At 35.8% G+C, this 17,279-nt stretch overlaps 1 protein-coding gene across 1 annotated transcript in view; it reads right to left on the bottom strand.

Annotated features, from left to right (window-relative positions):
• Nucleotides 1-3,023: 3,023 nt before the first annotated feature.
• The window catches only part of HDX (highly divergent homeobox), a 280,813-nt gene continuing 266,557 nt past the window's right edge, over nt 3,024-17,279 (bottom strand). The window contains exons 12-13 of the transcript XR_012026078.1: nt 15,561-15,626; nt 3,024-3,063 (exon numbers count right to left, since the gene is read on the bottom strand). The gene's annotated coding sequence lies outside the window, so the exon portion shown is untranslated. The remainder of the gene's footprint in view (nt 3,064-15,560; nt 15,627-17,279) is intronic.

Here is a 17,279-nt window from a genome sequence, read left to right as displayed (position 1 = left end):
CTGGGGATGATCCCAATCTTTTGGTATCGGTTCAGACCCAATTTGTGACCCAGTATGTGGTCTATTCTGGAGAAAATACCATGTGCACTTGAGAACAATGTGTATTCCGTTGAGTTTGGATGTAAAGTTCTGTAGATATCTGTGAAATCCATCTGGTCCAGTGTATCATTTAAAACTCTCGTTTCTTTGGAGATGCTGTGTTTAGAAGACCCATCGAGTATAGAAAGCACTAGATTGAAGTCAGCAAGTATAAGTGTATTATTATCTAAGTATGCCTTAACTTTGGTTATTAATTGATTGATATATTTGGCAGCTCCCACATTCGGGGCATATATATTGAGGATTGTTAAGTCCTCTTGTTGGATAGGTCCTTGAAGTATGATATAGTGTCCCTCTTCATCTCTCACTACAGTCTTCGGGGTAAATTTTAGTTTATCTGACATAAGGATGGCTACCCCTGCTTTCTTTTGAGGACCATTTGAATGGTAAATGGTTCTCCAACCTTTTATTTTTAGGCTGTAGGTGTCCTTCTGTCTAAAATGAGTCTCTTGTAGACAGCAAATAGATGGCTCCTGCTTTTTTATCCAGTCTGACACCCTGCGCCTTTTGATGGGGTCATTAAGCCCATTCACGCTCAGAGTTACTATTGAAAGATATGAGTTTAGTGTCATCATGATATCTATTCAGTCCCTGTTTTTGTTGATTGTTCCATTGGACTTCTTCTTAAAGGGGAATTTTAAGAGTCCCCCTTAAAATTTCTTGCAGACCTGGTTTGGAGGTCACATATTCTTTTAGTTGCTGCCTGTCTTGGAAGCTCTTTATCTCTCCTTCCATTCTGAATGAGAGCCTTGCTGGATAAAGTATTCTTGGTTGCATGTTCTTCTCATTTAGGTCCCTGAATATATCCTGCCAGCCCTGTCTGGCCTGCCAGGTCTCTGTGGAGAGGTCTGTTGTTACCCTAATACTCCTCCCCATAAAATTCAGGGATTTCTTGTCTCTTGCTGCTTTAAGGATCTTCTCTTTATCTTTGGAATTTGCAAGCTTCACTATTAGATGTCGAGGTGTTGAACGGTTTTTATTGATTTTAGGGGAGGATCTCTCTATTTCCTGGATCTGAATGCCTGTTTCCCTTCCCAGATTAGGAAAGTTTTCAGCTATGATTTGTTCAAATACATATTCTGGCCCTCTGTCCCTTTTGGCGCCCTCGGGAACCCCAATTAAACGTATGTTTTTCTTCCTCAGGTTGTCGTTTATTTCCCTTAATCTATCCTCATGGTCTTTTAATTGTTTGTCTCTTTTCCTCAGTTTCCCTCTTTGCCATCAACTTGTCTTCTATGTCCCTCACTTGTTCTTCCACCTCATTAACCCTCGTTGTTAGGACTTCTAGTTTGGATTGCATCTCATTCAATTTATTTATAATTTCTGCCTGATTAGATCTAAATTCTGCAGTCATGAAGTCTCTTGAGTCCTTTATGCTTTTTTCTAGAGCCACCAGTAGCTTTATAATAGTGCTTCTGAATTGGCTTTCTGACATTGAATTGTAATCCAGATTTTGTAACTCTGTGGGAGAGAGGACTTTTTCTGATTCTTTCTTTTGAGGTGAGGTTTTTCTTCTAGTCATTTTTCTCAGTGCATAGTGGCCATAATCAAGTTGTATTGGGAAAAGGAGAAAAAGAGAGGAGAGAAAGAAGGAAAGAAAAGAGAAAAAGAAAAAAGAAAAAAGGAAGAAAAAAAGAAAAAAGAGAGAAGAAAAAGAGAAAGGAAAATAGGGTGGGGGAAGCAAACAGAAATCAAAAAGCAAACAAAAGAAAACAAAACACATGGGGGAGTATCTTCTGATTCTGTATTCTTTAAGTCCCTTGACTTCCCCTCAACTTGTCAGTCTAGCTGGTCTTCTGGGGGAGGGGCCTGTTGTGCTGTTTTTCAGGTGTTAGCACTTGGGGGAGCTGCTGGGCCCCCTGTCTGGAGCAGGGCTCAGTGGGGGTTGTTTATCCTGTGAGGCCCCATGTGGAACAACCCCAGTGGTGGCGGCTAGCTCTAGAGCTCTGGATTCAGCTCCCACAGTAACTAACTCCGGAGCTCTGCGTCTGTAGGGGCCTGGATCCTCCGGGGGCGGGGCCGCTGATCTGCTCAGCTTGGTCAGGAGCGTCCTTGCTGTCCTGGGCCCTCCTGGCCTCTGCCTGTCCCCGGGGGAAGTCGGATCCTTGGCTGTGTCCCCAGCGCCGTGTGCTCCCAGGCCTGCGCTGTTGGATCTGCCCCATCCCCTCCGAGCTGCTCCCGGGGCTGCGCAGCCCCCTTTCTGTAGAGCCGCTGCCGGAGACCATCCAAGCTGCTCCCGGGTCCAGCCGTTCACGCTGCAGTCCTTTATGGAGCTCGGCGCACTCTACCCTGGGCGCAGGTGTCTGTTAGTGTCCCAGGGAGCCTGAGGGCATTCCCGTCCCTCCTGGGATCCTGCTCCAACTCCCTGCGAGTTCCCTTCTGTTTGGGAAGATTGGTGAAGCTCCTGAGCCTTCATAACGGGGCTTTCCTGTCCTGGGGGTACTCGCCCGGCCTCAGCCCGGCTCCTCGCGGGGCCCCTCCCCCTTGGATGCCTTTTGTTTCTTTATTTCTTTTTTCCCCCGTCTTCCTACCTTGATAGAAGCGCAAACTCTTTTCACTGTAGCATTCCAGCTGGTCTCTCTTTAAATCTCAGGCCGAATTCGTAGATTTTGAGGATGATTTGAAGGTTATCTAGGTAATTTGGTGGGACAGGTGACTTGGGGACCCTACTCTTTCGCCATCTTGCCCCTCCCTCTGAAATCTGGTACATTTCTATATACTAATAATAAATTAGCAGAAAGAGAAATTAAGAAAACTGTCTCATTTACCATTGTAGTGTAAATAATAAAGTACCTTAAAAATGAACTTAACCGGGATCCCTGGGTGGCGCAGCGGTTTGGCGCCTGCCTTTGGCCCAGGGCGCGATCCTGGAGACCCGGGATCGAGTCCCACGTCGGGCTCCCGGTGCATGGAGCCTGCTTCTCCCTCTGCCTGTGTCTCTGCCTCTCTCTCTCTCACTGTTGCCTATCATAAATAAATAAAAAACTTAAAAAAAAATGAACTTAACCAAGAAGGTAAAACACCTCTATACAGAAATCTATAAACCATTGATGAAAGATATTGAAGATGACACAAATGGAAAGATAAAGAATAGCATATAAAACCCACAAATAAACCCATAAATACACAATCAACTAATCTACAACAAAAGAGGCAAGAATATACAGTGAGGGGGAGAAAAGCAGCCTCTTCAACAAATGGTGCTGGGAAAAATGGACTGCTACATGTAGTAGAATAAATTTGGACCACATTCTTACACCATACACAAAACATAAACTGAAAGTGTCATTCAAACCTAAATGTCTTATCTGAAGCCATAACATTCCTAGAAGAAAATATAAGCAGCAATCTCTCTGACATCAACCATAAGAAGATTTTTCTAGATATATCTCTTTGGCAATGGAAACAAAAACAAATTTAAACTATTAGGACTACACCAAAATAAAAATATTCTGCACACTGAAAATATCCATCCACAAAAAGACACTACTGAATGAGAGAAGGTATTTGAAAATGATATACCCAATAAGGGGTTAATATCCAAAATATATAAGCAACTTATGCAACTCAACAGCAAAATAATACAATTTATAAATGGATAGAAGACATGAATAGACATTTTTCCAAAGAAGTCATGCAGATGGCCAAAAGATTCATAAAAAGATGCTGCACATAACTCATCATCAGGGAAATGCAAATCACAATGAGATGTCATCTCACACCGGTCAGAATGGCTAAAATCAGAAACATAAGAAACAAATTTTGGTGAGAATGTAGATTAAAAAAAGGAACTTTTGTATACTGTTAGTGGGAATGCAAACTGTTGCAACCATTATGGTAAACAGTATGGAGGTCCCTCAAAAAATTAAAAATAGAATTACCATAATATCCTGTCATTCTAGTACTGGGTATTTAACCAAAGAAAATGAAAACACTAATAAATAAGATATGCTCTCCTATGTTTACCTATGTTTATTTCAGCATTATTTACAATAGTCAAACTATGGAAGGAACCCAAGTGTACATTGATAGATGAATGGTTAAAGAAAATGTGATATATGTATATATGATATATAATATAATATTATTAAGCCATAAAATTAATTAAATCTTGGCATTTGCAACAACATGGTTGATCTAGAGGGTATAGTGCTAAGTTAGAGAAAGACATACGATATGATTCTACTCATATGTGGAATGTAAGAAACAATATAACTGAGCAAAGAAAAAAGGACACAAACAACTATACAGACTCTTAAATACAGAGAACAAACTGGTGGTTTCCAGAGGCAAGATCGGTGGAAGGATGGGTGAAATAAGTGAAGGGGATTAAAAGTATACCTATCATGATTAGCAAGGTAGAATGGATAGAATTGTTGAATCATTTTGTACACGTGAAATTAATATAACACTGTATGTTAATTTGACTTAATTAGAAAATAATAAAATAAAAATATCATTTTTTTTTGCTAAATCCGATGGTTACATTGACCTCTCTCTCTCTTACCAAAATGCCTCTTTTTCATTTTGTTTCTAAAACACTGTCCTGCTTTTCCTCTTGTCTGTGTAGCTACTGCTTCATTGTCTTTTTTGGGGTAAATGTACTTCTCTTGTAAGTCCCTTAAATATCAGTGTTTCTTGGGACGCCTGGGTGGCTCAGTGGCTAACCGTCTGCCTTCCAGCTCAGGGTGTGATGCTGGAGTCCTGGGGATCGAGTCCCACATTGGGCTCCCTGCATGGAGCCTGTTTCCCCCTCTGCCTATGCCTCTGTTTCTCTTTCTCTCTGGATGTTTCTCATGAATAAATAAAAATCTTTTTTTTTTAATTATCGGTGTTTCTTAATGTTTTACCCTTAGCCCTTGAGTTTTCTCATTTTATACTCTCTTCTCCATGTGATCTTATTCTTATATGCTAATATGTCAGAAATTTTATTATCAATGCAGATCTCTGTTCTAAACTACTAGATACCTCTACTTGAGATTCTCTTAGGCTAGTCCAGTTCAACATATCCAAAACTGATTTCATCAACTTTCATGTTCAAACCCAAAATGATAGAACTGTTCCCTTCCCTTTGTTTCTATTCTACCTTGTCCAAATCTAGAAACCTCGATATCAACCTTGACTCTTTCTTCTTCACTAAACTTCAAATTCCTTAAACATGGTCAGCCCTTTCATAACTCTTTTACACATAGTGGCTCTCCCTTCTTCCTTACCCAGGACTTTCCCTTCTTATCTCACCCATATTGACTCTTGCAGATTTGATATTAAGTAGCAACCTAGGACTTAACTCCTCTAAGCTTCCATAACAGCTAATTTACATCTTTTCTGTGATAATACCCCATTGTTTCATTCACTTCTCTGTGTCCCCATAAGAACTAAGTAATATGATGGTAGAGTCTGTGCTTTGGTCATATTCATATCCATGTACTTCATGTAGTACACCAACATCTTAAAATTTAAATTTAAATTTAAATTCTTTTAGCTAACATATAGTACAACATTAGTTTAAGATGTAGTTTTCAAGAATTCATCAGTTGTACATAACACCCAGTGTTCATCACATCACATGCCTCCCCTTTAATGTCCATCATCCAGTTACCCCATCCCCTCGACCCACTTCCCCATCAGCAACCCTCAGTTTCCTAGCATTAAGAGTCTCTCATGGTTTTTCTCCCTGTATGATTTCTTCCTATTCAGTTTCCCCACCCTTCCCTTATGATCCTCTGTACCATTTCTTATATCCCACATATGAATGAAACCATATGATAATTGTCTTTCTCTGATTCACTACTACATTGGGGTAAATACCCAGTAGTGCAATTGCTGTGTTGTAAGGTAGGTCTATTTTTAACGTTTTGAGGAACCTCCATACTATTTTCCAGAGTGGCTGTACCCTCTTGCATTCCCACCAACAGTGTAAGAGGGTTCTACTTTCTCCACATCCTCACCAACATTTATTGTTTCTGTCTTGTTAATTTTAGCCATTCTCACAATTGTACAGTGCTATCTCATTGTGGTTTTGATTTGTATTTCCCTGATGCCAAGTGATGAACATTTTTTCATATGTGTGTTGGGCATTTGTATGTTTTCTTTGGAGAAATGTCTGTTAATGTCTTCTGGGCAATTTTTTGACTGTATTATTTGTTTTTTTTGGGTGTGGTATTTGATAAGTTCTTTATAGATCTTTGATACTCTTTATCTGACATGTCATTGGCAAATATCTTCTCTCATTTCATAGGTTGCCTTTTAGTTTTGTTGACTGTTTTCTTTGCTGTGCAGAAGCTTTTAATCTTGATGAATTTTTAAAATCTTAGCAGAATGAAGAAGGCAGGCAGAAAGAAAAATTAGAAAAGCATCAAAGGGGTTTTGGTAGCAAAATATAAAAATGTCAAATCTTCAAAAAACAGCTAATTCCTTCTTTCCTCACCATTAACACTTTTTAATCACCTTTCATCTAATTATAAAAAATATAGTGTTCATTGTAGAATTATCAGAAAATACAGATAAATTTTAAAAAGAAAATAATCTCCTACAATGGTATCATTATTTTTTTATTATTTTAAATATCTTTATAATTAAAAGTTGTGAAGATATTATAGCAAATGTCTATATGTTCATGATTATTATTTCTCAAGAACTCTTAGAGACTCCCCAACTTTTCTCACTCTCACTTTTCTCATAGTCTTCATTACCATGGATTTTTTAACCAAATTTTTTTAACTCCTTCTAAAACAGAAGAGTTTTAATTGTGTTAAGGCTTAGTCTCTATCTTGTTGATTATTTGGGTTCATTTCCCAGAGATAGCCTCCAGTTTTTCTCAGTCCTTAACCAAATAGAATGATATTTCCAAAAATCAAGTAAACTAAAGACCAACTTATTAATAATAAAGAGATACCAGTTTAGAAGATTCAAACATATATTTTAACAAAACATCAAGGAGTGCTTTTATCATTTCCAATCTTCTATTCAGGACCATAGAAAGGCAATGTCTTTTTTTTTTTTTCTTTACTAAGTCATGCCTGAAAATGAAGATGTTCAGGGGTTAAAAAAATTAATACATAATTACTCATGGTATACAATTTCTAGCTCTTTAACAAGGATCCCTTCTTCAAAGTCAGATTCCATGTGGAGACAACACTTTAAAACTTAATAATAAGAAATTTCTGCAAACTGACTGATTTCCTACTAACTCACTTTACTTGGTTGAAACTGGCACTTTTTCCTCAAATTTCATAACCATACTCCATAGAGAAAAGAGTTTCTCACCACTCCACAAACTTTCATACATATGGCTTTTCACAAAATCTTTTAACCAACCCAAAAATGTTAACTGATATATAATTTACTATTTCTCAAGACTTTTTTTCCTTAGCTTTTTACTCAGCATCCACAGGGAAATATAATGTCCTAGCTTTCTGTGAGCCAGGCTGTTTTATATTTTTCTTCCTTAACTGTGAACCTGGGAATAAAAGGACCAAAAATGTAGAAGAGTTGCCCCATCATTTTTAAATATCTTCTTTCATTACCATGGTCATCTTTTGGTCAACAAAGTCTGGAAAAAGTAGATGTCATAGACAGAGGACAGTGCATTAAACTAGCTAGTGCTTCAGTTAAGCTTGTAAAAGAGGGAGAGGAGATTTTTTTGCCCTTGTACTTAGGTCTTTGTTCTCTACCTCTTGTCTTCCAACCCCTGTCTGTATGATACCTAGGCCTCCATTGTCTTTATATTATCCCTTCAACTGCCCAAATTCCCCACACAAAACATTTGGCTAGAGTAGCCATCTATCCTCTAGATCTTTCTCCTCCTGTTTCTCACTAGCAACTCTCACTTATATTGTGGTTTTTCATCTCAAGGACTTGCTATGTGATTGAAACTGATCTGAGGAAATCACCTATGTTAAGATATTAATAGTTGACAAAGGCCTAATGAGTTTCTGCTCTGAGGTAAAAAAAAATGGCTATGATAAGAGCCTTCCACATCTTCTTAACACAAGTTACTTTCAGGCACTAAGGAAAACTTTTGAGAGAGAGATTTGTGGCCTTTTTCCAGTACCCCTTAAATCATCCCATAGATGCCAATCAGAATCTTTTGAGCTTCTGTTGCAGTTTGATAATAGCCATGCAGTTTACTTTTTTCTACTTTTTCTTACCTATCGAACCCCAACTCCCTATCAGATACAATCAGTGAAAGTAAAGGACCTCTGTAATTTATCAAATGTTGTCTAGACACATTTCCTCCTTTTTTTCCTCCTCATTTATATTGTTATTCTCCCTGGTTTATTAAGTGTTTAAGTGCCTGGACAAAGAAGCCTATGTTTTTAATTATTTATATGTACTGAGGGGGCCTCTGCAATAGGCTCTTTTTATAAACTGAAAGAATATGTTAACCAGTAAAAGGATCACCTTGGTTAGTATTTGGGGCAAATGGCCACTCTGAGTTCAGTGTCCCTATCAATCCCACACTCCTGGCAACACATAATTAATGTTTACATATTGCAAGGAAAGGCCAAATGAAAATGTGCCTAGCCAGGTCTCTGCATCGTCCTTGCAGGGATCCATTTGCCATTACACTAATCAAATTAGGCTATACTCCCTGACTTACTTAAATAAATGCTAGGGATGGCATTTTAAAATGTTAATACCATGGATAAATTCAAACCCATTTGAGAATTGCACATATTCTCAATTGAAAACACTAAAGTTCAAAGTATACTTAATTACTTCCTATAAACACAACTCTGAAAGCTCTTTTTGTTTATTTCAAGTGAAGAAAATCCATATTTCTCTTTAATGTTATTAACAAAAATGGGTGGGAAAAGTTTTTAAAATTTATTTTTATTTTTTATTACCTCACCCAAGATTTTTCTAGTTTAAGCCCTGGCTTATATAATACCTATCATAAGAATTCTAAAACAAAAAGTCATACAAATCATCCAAACAGGGTTTTTGAAGGAAAAATATTTGGTAGCATTAATCACAACAATTTATCCTTAGTGATGAATTAAATGGGCTCATTTTTTTAATATTACTTCTGTTTTTATACTTGCTGTGAATACTACTAGCTCTCCATTTCCTTTTCTGTCTCTAGGCCTCTTTCCTCTCTCATACTCACACTTACATGTTCATTCATAGTCCACACTCTCAAAAACTAAATGATCATTCTTTACAGCTGCTGTAACCAATGTCACTTGGTTTTTCTGAGTCACTAGTGTTTGCTAGAGGTGCTAAAATCCTTCCTGTTCATCTGCCTAATTACTAACTAAGCATTGCATCAGAAATTGCAATAATACAGAAGCAGAAGCTATCAATTCTCTTGAGAGAGGGTAAACAAATCAGCAGAAATGATAAAGTATCTTGTCCTTGTTTTTGGCTGATATTTGTATCTAAATGAGCAGCTTCTTAAAACCCAGCTGTGGGTTTTTACCTGAGATCCAAAGTACATTTTGCAGCAGCATTTCTTAGTACCCTCCAAAAAGAAATATTGTATCACTGCAGTGAAAATGCAAATGCAAATGCATGCATGAATAATATTTTTTCCTCTGAAGAGTATATGCTAACTCAGGCCATGTGAAATCATTTACTGATGCACGTATTTTCTTCTCTCTGATTTAAAACTCAATATTATTTAAAATTAATAACTTATTCGATATTCCTGGGGAAGATTATGGCCATGAAGATATATGTTTTTGTTTCCCTTTAAGAAATATTCACACAATTGTAAAATCCCGGATTTGCAACAAAATTAAAAACCTGATGTAAGCACTGAATTGATAAATACTTAACAAAACATACAGATTGCCTGGGTTAAACTTTTAACCAAATAGGTTCAGTGCATACACAAACATGTATTCCAAGATTTTCTCTGAGTAACAGATAGGATTCAAGTTTTCCTTTTATCTGGAGGCTTTGTGTATCCAGCCTGGCAGAGATTGCTGTGGTGTTAGAAGGAAGAGTTGTTTGGAGGATAGATGTAACATTTAACTGGTTTCTAGATTTTATTTATAGTTTCCATGACTGTAGTCCCTGGGTTGACTTAAAGGCTGAATTGTGAAGTGAGAAGCAGAGAGGCACCAAAGGAAATATTAGATTGAAAATAGGGACATCTGATTCACTCACAACCCCTACTTCCTACCTCTTTTCCTCTATTTACAAAATAATAAAAGAAAATCACTAAACTGCACTATGCCTGCTACTCTACATTCTATAAGCTGGCAAAAGAAAAAAGTATTTCACATCTTAACCAAACACATTTTTAAGAAATCCAATCTGCATTATGTGTTCAATAAATACTTATCAAGAGTGTCAATTTTCAAAGGAAATAACAAGTTCCAAACTGACTCCTCATACAGCTATTGTGCCCCTCTAGCTTTGTCTTCTCAAAATACAAATAAAGTTTACCCTCTAGGGCTTTAGGAAAAATAAAATATTTCATACTTGTGAAGGAACAATATGGGTCTAAGGATAAAGTAATCCACAACTCAGAATCCCTTGTTTCTGGCTATGCCTAAAAGCATAGTTTATTGTAACAAGATATGAAGGTATAGAGAGAGGTAGATAAATTAAATAATAATTTATCACTTAAGGCAGTCATTAAAAAGCATACACTTTTATTAACAGTGATTGAGTCATTAAAAAACCAGAGCTACTCAATACATATTCAGTGCTTGTTATGCTATGCTATGCTAAGTGAATTCTGTGGGGGGTGGGTAAATTGCTATTAACTAAGATTACATTTGAGAATTTACTTTTCTTGTGAGCCCAAATGAGGTGCTCAAAACCTCAGTTGGTTTTGATGAGCTTTTAAGCAGTATAAAGTTTTGCGTTGAGCCCAAAGATTTCAGATGTTATAAAAATCCATCTTATCTAACAATAACTTTGAAACTGCTATTTTTTCTCTTATTCACTCTCTCCAAAAAGTGTTGCCTCAAGACATGCCACTACCATTGCTTTCCACCCACTCCATTCTCTTTCCCTTAGTTTTCATATCTCTTCACCCACTTGATTTTCACTTTTTGTTCTAGTTAGCACATTAGCTTAATATTAATTTCAGGAGTAGAATTTAGTAATTCATCACTTACATATAACACTCAGTGTTCATCACAAGTGCCCTCCTTAATACCCATCACCTATTTAGCCCTGGTTCATTTTCAGTTTTAATGTCTTCTCATTCAAATAAATGATTGCAAAGTCCTTTTGCAATTTAATCCATAGTCTGAATTCTAACTTCTTTGAGATTTCATTTTCTTTTTTCTCTTTTTGAATAATAATTTCTTTTCTCCTTTCTTCCAAAAAAATTATTTGGAGTAGGAGGGATAAAAAGGTAGAAAGCATCAATATTTTATTTCCTTCTCTCTATTTTTGGGAAACTCTTTCTCTCTCTAAATTTATTTATTTGTTTATTATATATTATATATCAATATATATGTAAACTTTTGTAGAAATCTCTAACTGGCAATAAATGTCTATCTGTGTTTCACCTATAGGCCATAATTCTCTTTGTTGTTCTTAGAATCCTTATTATTTATCTTTACATTTTCTGCAACAATCCTTTTTATTTCTTATTTTTTCCCACCCTTTAAATCCTTCTATGATTTTTTTCCAGTGGTGATTTCTACCATTTTTTTAAAGATTTTATTTATTTACTAGAGAGAGAGAGAGAGAGAGACAGAGAGAGGAGGGAGAGAGACAGAGAGAGACAGAGAGAGAGAGGAGAGAGAGAGAGGCAGAGACACAGGCAGAGGGAGAAGCAGGCTCTCTGCAGGAGCCTGATATGGGACACGATCTCAGACCCTGGGATCACGCCCTGAGCCAAAGGCAGACAGATGTTCAACCGCTGAGCCACCCAGGCATCCCTCTACTAAATATTTCATTAAAAATTTATATCAAACCTTCACAAACACTTCCAAAAGAGCGCAACATCTAGGAAATTTATCAATTCATTCCATAGGACCACTTATTACCCAGATAACAAAGCCAAACAAAAGAAAAAAAAGAAAAAGAAAAAAAGTAAAGTACCCAATTTGTTATCTGTAATTTCAAGCTTTGATGGTTTACCCCTTAAGAGTTTCATGACTTCTTTGCTGACATAGTCTAGGCAAACTCATTTGGTTGAAATGAGAACTATTTTTTTCTGAATAGGTTTTGGCTGAACCCCTGGTTATAAAGAGAATGAAAAAGGTTTCTGGAGGCATTACCTTAGTCACAATTTACAGAGGTATATTATACCATCCACCTTGCATCATCAGTCACAATCCCTTAGGGAGAACAGCAGATGGGGTAGAACAGAATGAGTCAGTATGGCCTTTTTTATTTACCTATGGCCTTTTCCTTCTGCTTTTTCTTTCTTCATGGGATTCTTAGTCATTAATAATACCACTAATAAGAATTAATCCAAAATACAACATCTTATAGTTCAATTAGCCTAGGTTAGCTGTCCCCCAACAATTAGATAATGATTTATTGGTAGATCTCAAAGCCTTCTCTGGATGGTTTCCAAGCCATGTAGATCAAAGGTTGAAAGGTTGAAATATAAGTCAGCTTTCCTCATTACATGTTCCTCTCCAAAGCTCTGTGTAGGAAAATGTCATGCACCAATGTGATATAGGGGAAAATTACTCCTTTATCTTAGCAACTCATACTCCCCCTGCATTCCTGCAACAATCACAAAACCTCAGTTAAATATAAATGTCTCTCCATTATATTCCTTTTAAAATGAAAATGACTTGAAAATCCCAAAAGAAAAAAAAATAAAATGAATATATTGAGGACTCATTTATGGAAGTCTTGATAACTGTGACTAAAATAAGAAGAGGTAAAGCAAAAATGAAGGTTGTTGCTTTCAACAAAAGTCCATTTCAAATTGTAGACCATGGAAATATTGTTCCTACCCAATGATTAGGCACTACAAAAGATTTCAAGAGCCATCAAAACAACAGTCTCACAGGGGTTTGGGGAATACTGGGTGATTGGTTGACTTGTATTTCAACCAATTACTCAGTCATATTTCCCAGGATTAACATTAAATCAACAAGAAAAGTGGAATTGTGCTATTCTTATTAATCCACTTAACGGAAAACTGACAAAACAAAGGATAGGCCAGCAAGGATGGACCCCCACTGTTCCCTTGAACCACTTACTCTGCATCCTCATTCAGAAAAGGGAAGTAGGTAAAATGAACAAAGTATTGTAGATTGGCATCAGGCCATTGTGGACAAAAATATGTTACCTACAGCTAACATCAATGCCATTAAACAGGGGAATGGAGACTTAGCCAAACAATAAATGAAGGGTCTCCTACAGCTAATGAATCAGAAGATAAAGCCAGCCATTGCTTGAAATGATGAAAGAAGATAAAAAGAGTAAGCTATGCCTGTGAATGAAAGAATCTATAAATATTGACTTAATAGAAAACCATCTTGTTATTGTGAACCTACTTAAAGATCCTAAAGCTCCATGGACAGAATTCCAGCGATACTCTTCTTAACATCAAAAGTGTTGATTTTTAAAAGTATTATAAAGGAAGCACAGTGAGAGGTGCCTGGGTGGCTCACTGGTTTTGCATTTGCCTTTGGCTCAGATCATGATCCCAGAGTCCTGGGATAGAGTCCCTCATCAGGCTTCTGTGAGGAGCCTGCTTCTCCCTCTGCCTATGTCTCTGCTTCTCTCTGTATGTCTCTCATGAATAAATACATTAAAAAATCTTAAGAAAGCACAATGAATTTGTTTTGAATTCTAGTTATCCTGTATTTAAGTATGTATTTAAAGGTTATGTCAATAGAGAGAAAAGAACAGCCTAGCCTAGGGGTGCCTGGGTGGCTTAGTCAGTTAAGTGTCTGTCTTAGGCTCAGATCATGATCCCGGAATCCAGGGAACTAGTCCTGAGTGCCACTTTCATTAGGCTCCCCACTCAGTGGAGAGTCTGCTTGTCCCTCTGCCTCACCCCTATGCATGCTTTCTCTCTATATATAGGGAGATTAATTAATAGAGATTAATAAATTAGAGAGATTAATAAAGATATTAATTTAATAATATATTAATATTTAATTAAATGATATATTTAATATTAATTATATTTAATTAATGATATAATGTATTAAATATATTTGAAATATATTTAATTAATATATTACATTTAATATATTAAAATTATATCATATAATATGAATATATAAATATTATACATTATATTTATAAATATAAATATTATATTTATATATTTATATATAAATGTATATTATATAATATTTATATATCCATATATAATATATTAATTAATGTTTTAAATATATTTAATAATATATTTAATATTGGTTATATGATTGATAGTTAATATATTAATATATTGATTTATTATATAATAAATCAATAAAAACTTTTAAAAAATAAGGATAATCCTAGCCTAAAGCCCACATATGGAAAGCTGTGTCTCATAACAGTAGAGCTTATGGACATCACAACACTATCTACAAGATGTGTAATGACTAATTTTTTCATGAAAATTGGGATTTTACATAAGCTTTAGCCTCAAAGAGTAGGACCTGAGCTGGGAAGAAAAAGATAAATCATCTGTTCAGAAAGATATTTACATAAGTTTAACAAGGATTTACAAGAGAACCAAAATATAAATTATCCTTATCACAATTGTTCCAAATTGAATAGTAGGAAGATGGGGACTCAATTGCAAGATTTTGGAATTGTAGGCAAGTATTTGGGAATCAATAGAATATCATAGCACTGAGATAAATTGCTTTAAACAAAATGGGAATTTATTCAACAGAGAATTATTAGAATATTACCAACTAGACTATCCGGGCAAAAGTTTATTCAAACCCATTACCCATCCAAAAGTACCAGGCCCTGACCTGCTGCAGAATTTTTACTACAAGGTGCTCATGTCAATACCCAGAGCTACTGCTAAATATTTCTTAGTAAGGGGTAAAAATCAGCATTAGACATCATTGCTTTAAATTTCACCATGGAAACATTTACCACATACCAAATAATTCTAGGGAATACTCACTCAAACTGTTACAAGAATAACATTATGAGTGGTGAACAAGACTAAGTACCCCAAATAGGCATTTGCCTATCTGGTGTGATTTTAAGAGGCACTGAGAAAGTAATATGCCCCAAACTAACTAATGGTTGAATTTCCATTGTTAGGGATCCATTAATTTAAGGAGTTCAAAACTGATAGATTTCAGCACTTCCCTCATCCCCAAATTAAAATGTAATTCCTTCTGAAAAATGCCAAAGATCAATCTTCTTGTACTTATTACAAAGAGTTACTAACCTCTTGCAAAAGTTATTACAAATCTAGCTGAAAAAGTACTTTATCAGCTAGATTTGTAAATATGACCACTAGTTGAGAGAAGTACACTATGGTGGAAAGGGCCTCCAGGGCAAGGTGATAGTCAGATAAGATATTAAAATAAAGTAAAGGGGAAGAAAACTTTGCTTACTTTATTTGTTATTGGTCCAAAAGTAGGTCCTGTCTATAGACCTGGACAATAGATGAAGAAAAATTCCTGTAAAGATAGAATAAGAGTAGAATTAAAGACATGGGTACAAGGGGTTGGTGATGTAAATAAAGGATATTTATTCTATAATTAGAAGATGACGTGGAAAAATTAGACTGGAAAGATAGAGATGTGAGAAGGAGAGAAGAGAAAGATCTCGTTTATACAAACATTTAGTTGGCCATGTCAATATAAAGACTGCTGAAATGGAAAAATATGAAGGGAAAGTTTGAGTTTAGGACTTAGGGGTACCAGTAATTATTTGGAAATGTGTTAGAGGTTTATAAATAATCTCAACATCTTCTGGTGACACTTGACTACATAGTTACAAGAATGGACAAAATAAATAGAATACTAATGAAAAAATCTCATATATCTCACCTGATATCTTCAGTTGAACCATAAGTTTTTCACAGGGAGACAGAAAAGAGGATTAATCAATACTGAAAATTTAAATTGCCCCCAAACTGCCACAGTTGGAATAAACATTTTAGAGCAGCTATGATTATAATCTGTATAAGAGTGTCAGGGAAATGACTAGTTCTTTATTGCTAAAATGAAAAGAGATGGTATCCTTGTTCCTTGATTATACCATAACAGCCTAATAGTAAAATCAATCCTGAAAATTGGGTTTCACTATTCTGTGTTATAATGGGTTAGCCAAGATTTTAAATGTAAAACCACATTAAATTAGCTTAAGTTTAAAAATACAACTTGCTCAGTGATGCTGAAGGGTTCAGTGATTTAGGATAATGATTGTCACTACAAATAACACTTGGGTCAATTTCTTTGGAAATTCATGAAAAACAAAATATCACCCATTATTTATAAAACAAAAAAAAAGTTTTGTTTTTAAAAGGTAGAGTGATTGAGATCCATATTTAAATTGGAAACATATGTGGCAATTCTTAAGTTACATTTAGCCAAAATAAGAGTAATGGTCCTAAGATTCACCAGCAAATTAAGAGAATCTAACTCATGAGAAACAGAATTGATGTAAAACAAATGGTAAGATGTTACTGCATTTGGTTCACCAGCAATTAGCTCTCAAATCTGATTAAATAATTTTATGGCTACTTATGATCATCAACATAAGATTCACTGAAAAGAAACTATTACACCAAACCAATAAAGTCTGGCCAAAACACAAATATTTTGGCCATTAAGCAAACCCTCTAATATAGTGAAATATTCAGTTGTAGCTAATCAGTTGCAATCTAAGCTCACTTTCACAGTTTGCAAAAGCCTTTTGCAAACACCATCTGTATCAGTCATCACAGTAACTAATTTAAGACTGGTTTCCCATAAACTGAGTAGGTTGTTCAAGGTCACAAACAGAGCCAGAACAGGAAATCTGACCTTCAAGTTCTAAGTCCCTCTCACTCTGTTGTTACACAGTTTTCTCTCAACAGATATATTTTTAAAAACTTGCATAAATCAAATAAATAAATAATGTAGCCTTGGCAAATGAGGAGAGAATTTTCTAGGCATCAGCTTGCTAACTAGAGAGGGTTGACAAATCCTGGTTATAGATCATGACCCAATGACAATCTACAAGGTGGCATTTATGGACACTATTTCAAGTTGATCAGGATACTTCTAATCCAAAAGCAAATCACCATAATATTGGACAACTGATTTCATGTTATGAAGAAGTCACAC

Source organism: Canis lupus, chromosome X (genome assembly GCF_048164855.1).
Source record: "Canis lupus baileyi chromosome X, mCanLup2.hap1, whole genome shotgun sequence".
NCBI lineage: Eukaryota > Metazoa > Chordata > Mammalia > Carnivora > Canidae > Canis > Canis lupus.
The sequence above is the reverse complement of the archived record's forward strand: the minus strand, read 5'-3'. Positions and strand labels throughout refer to the sequence as shown.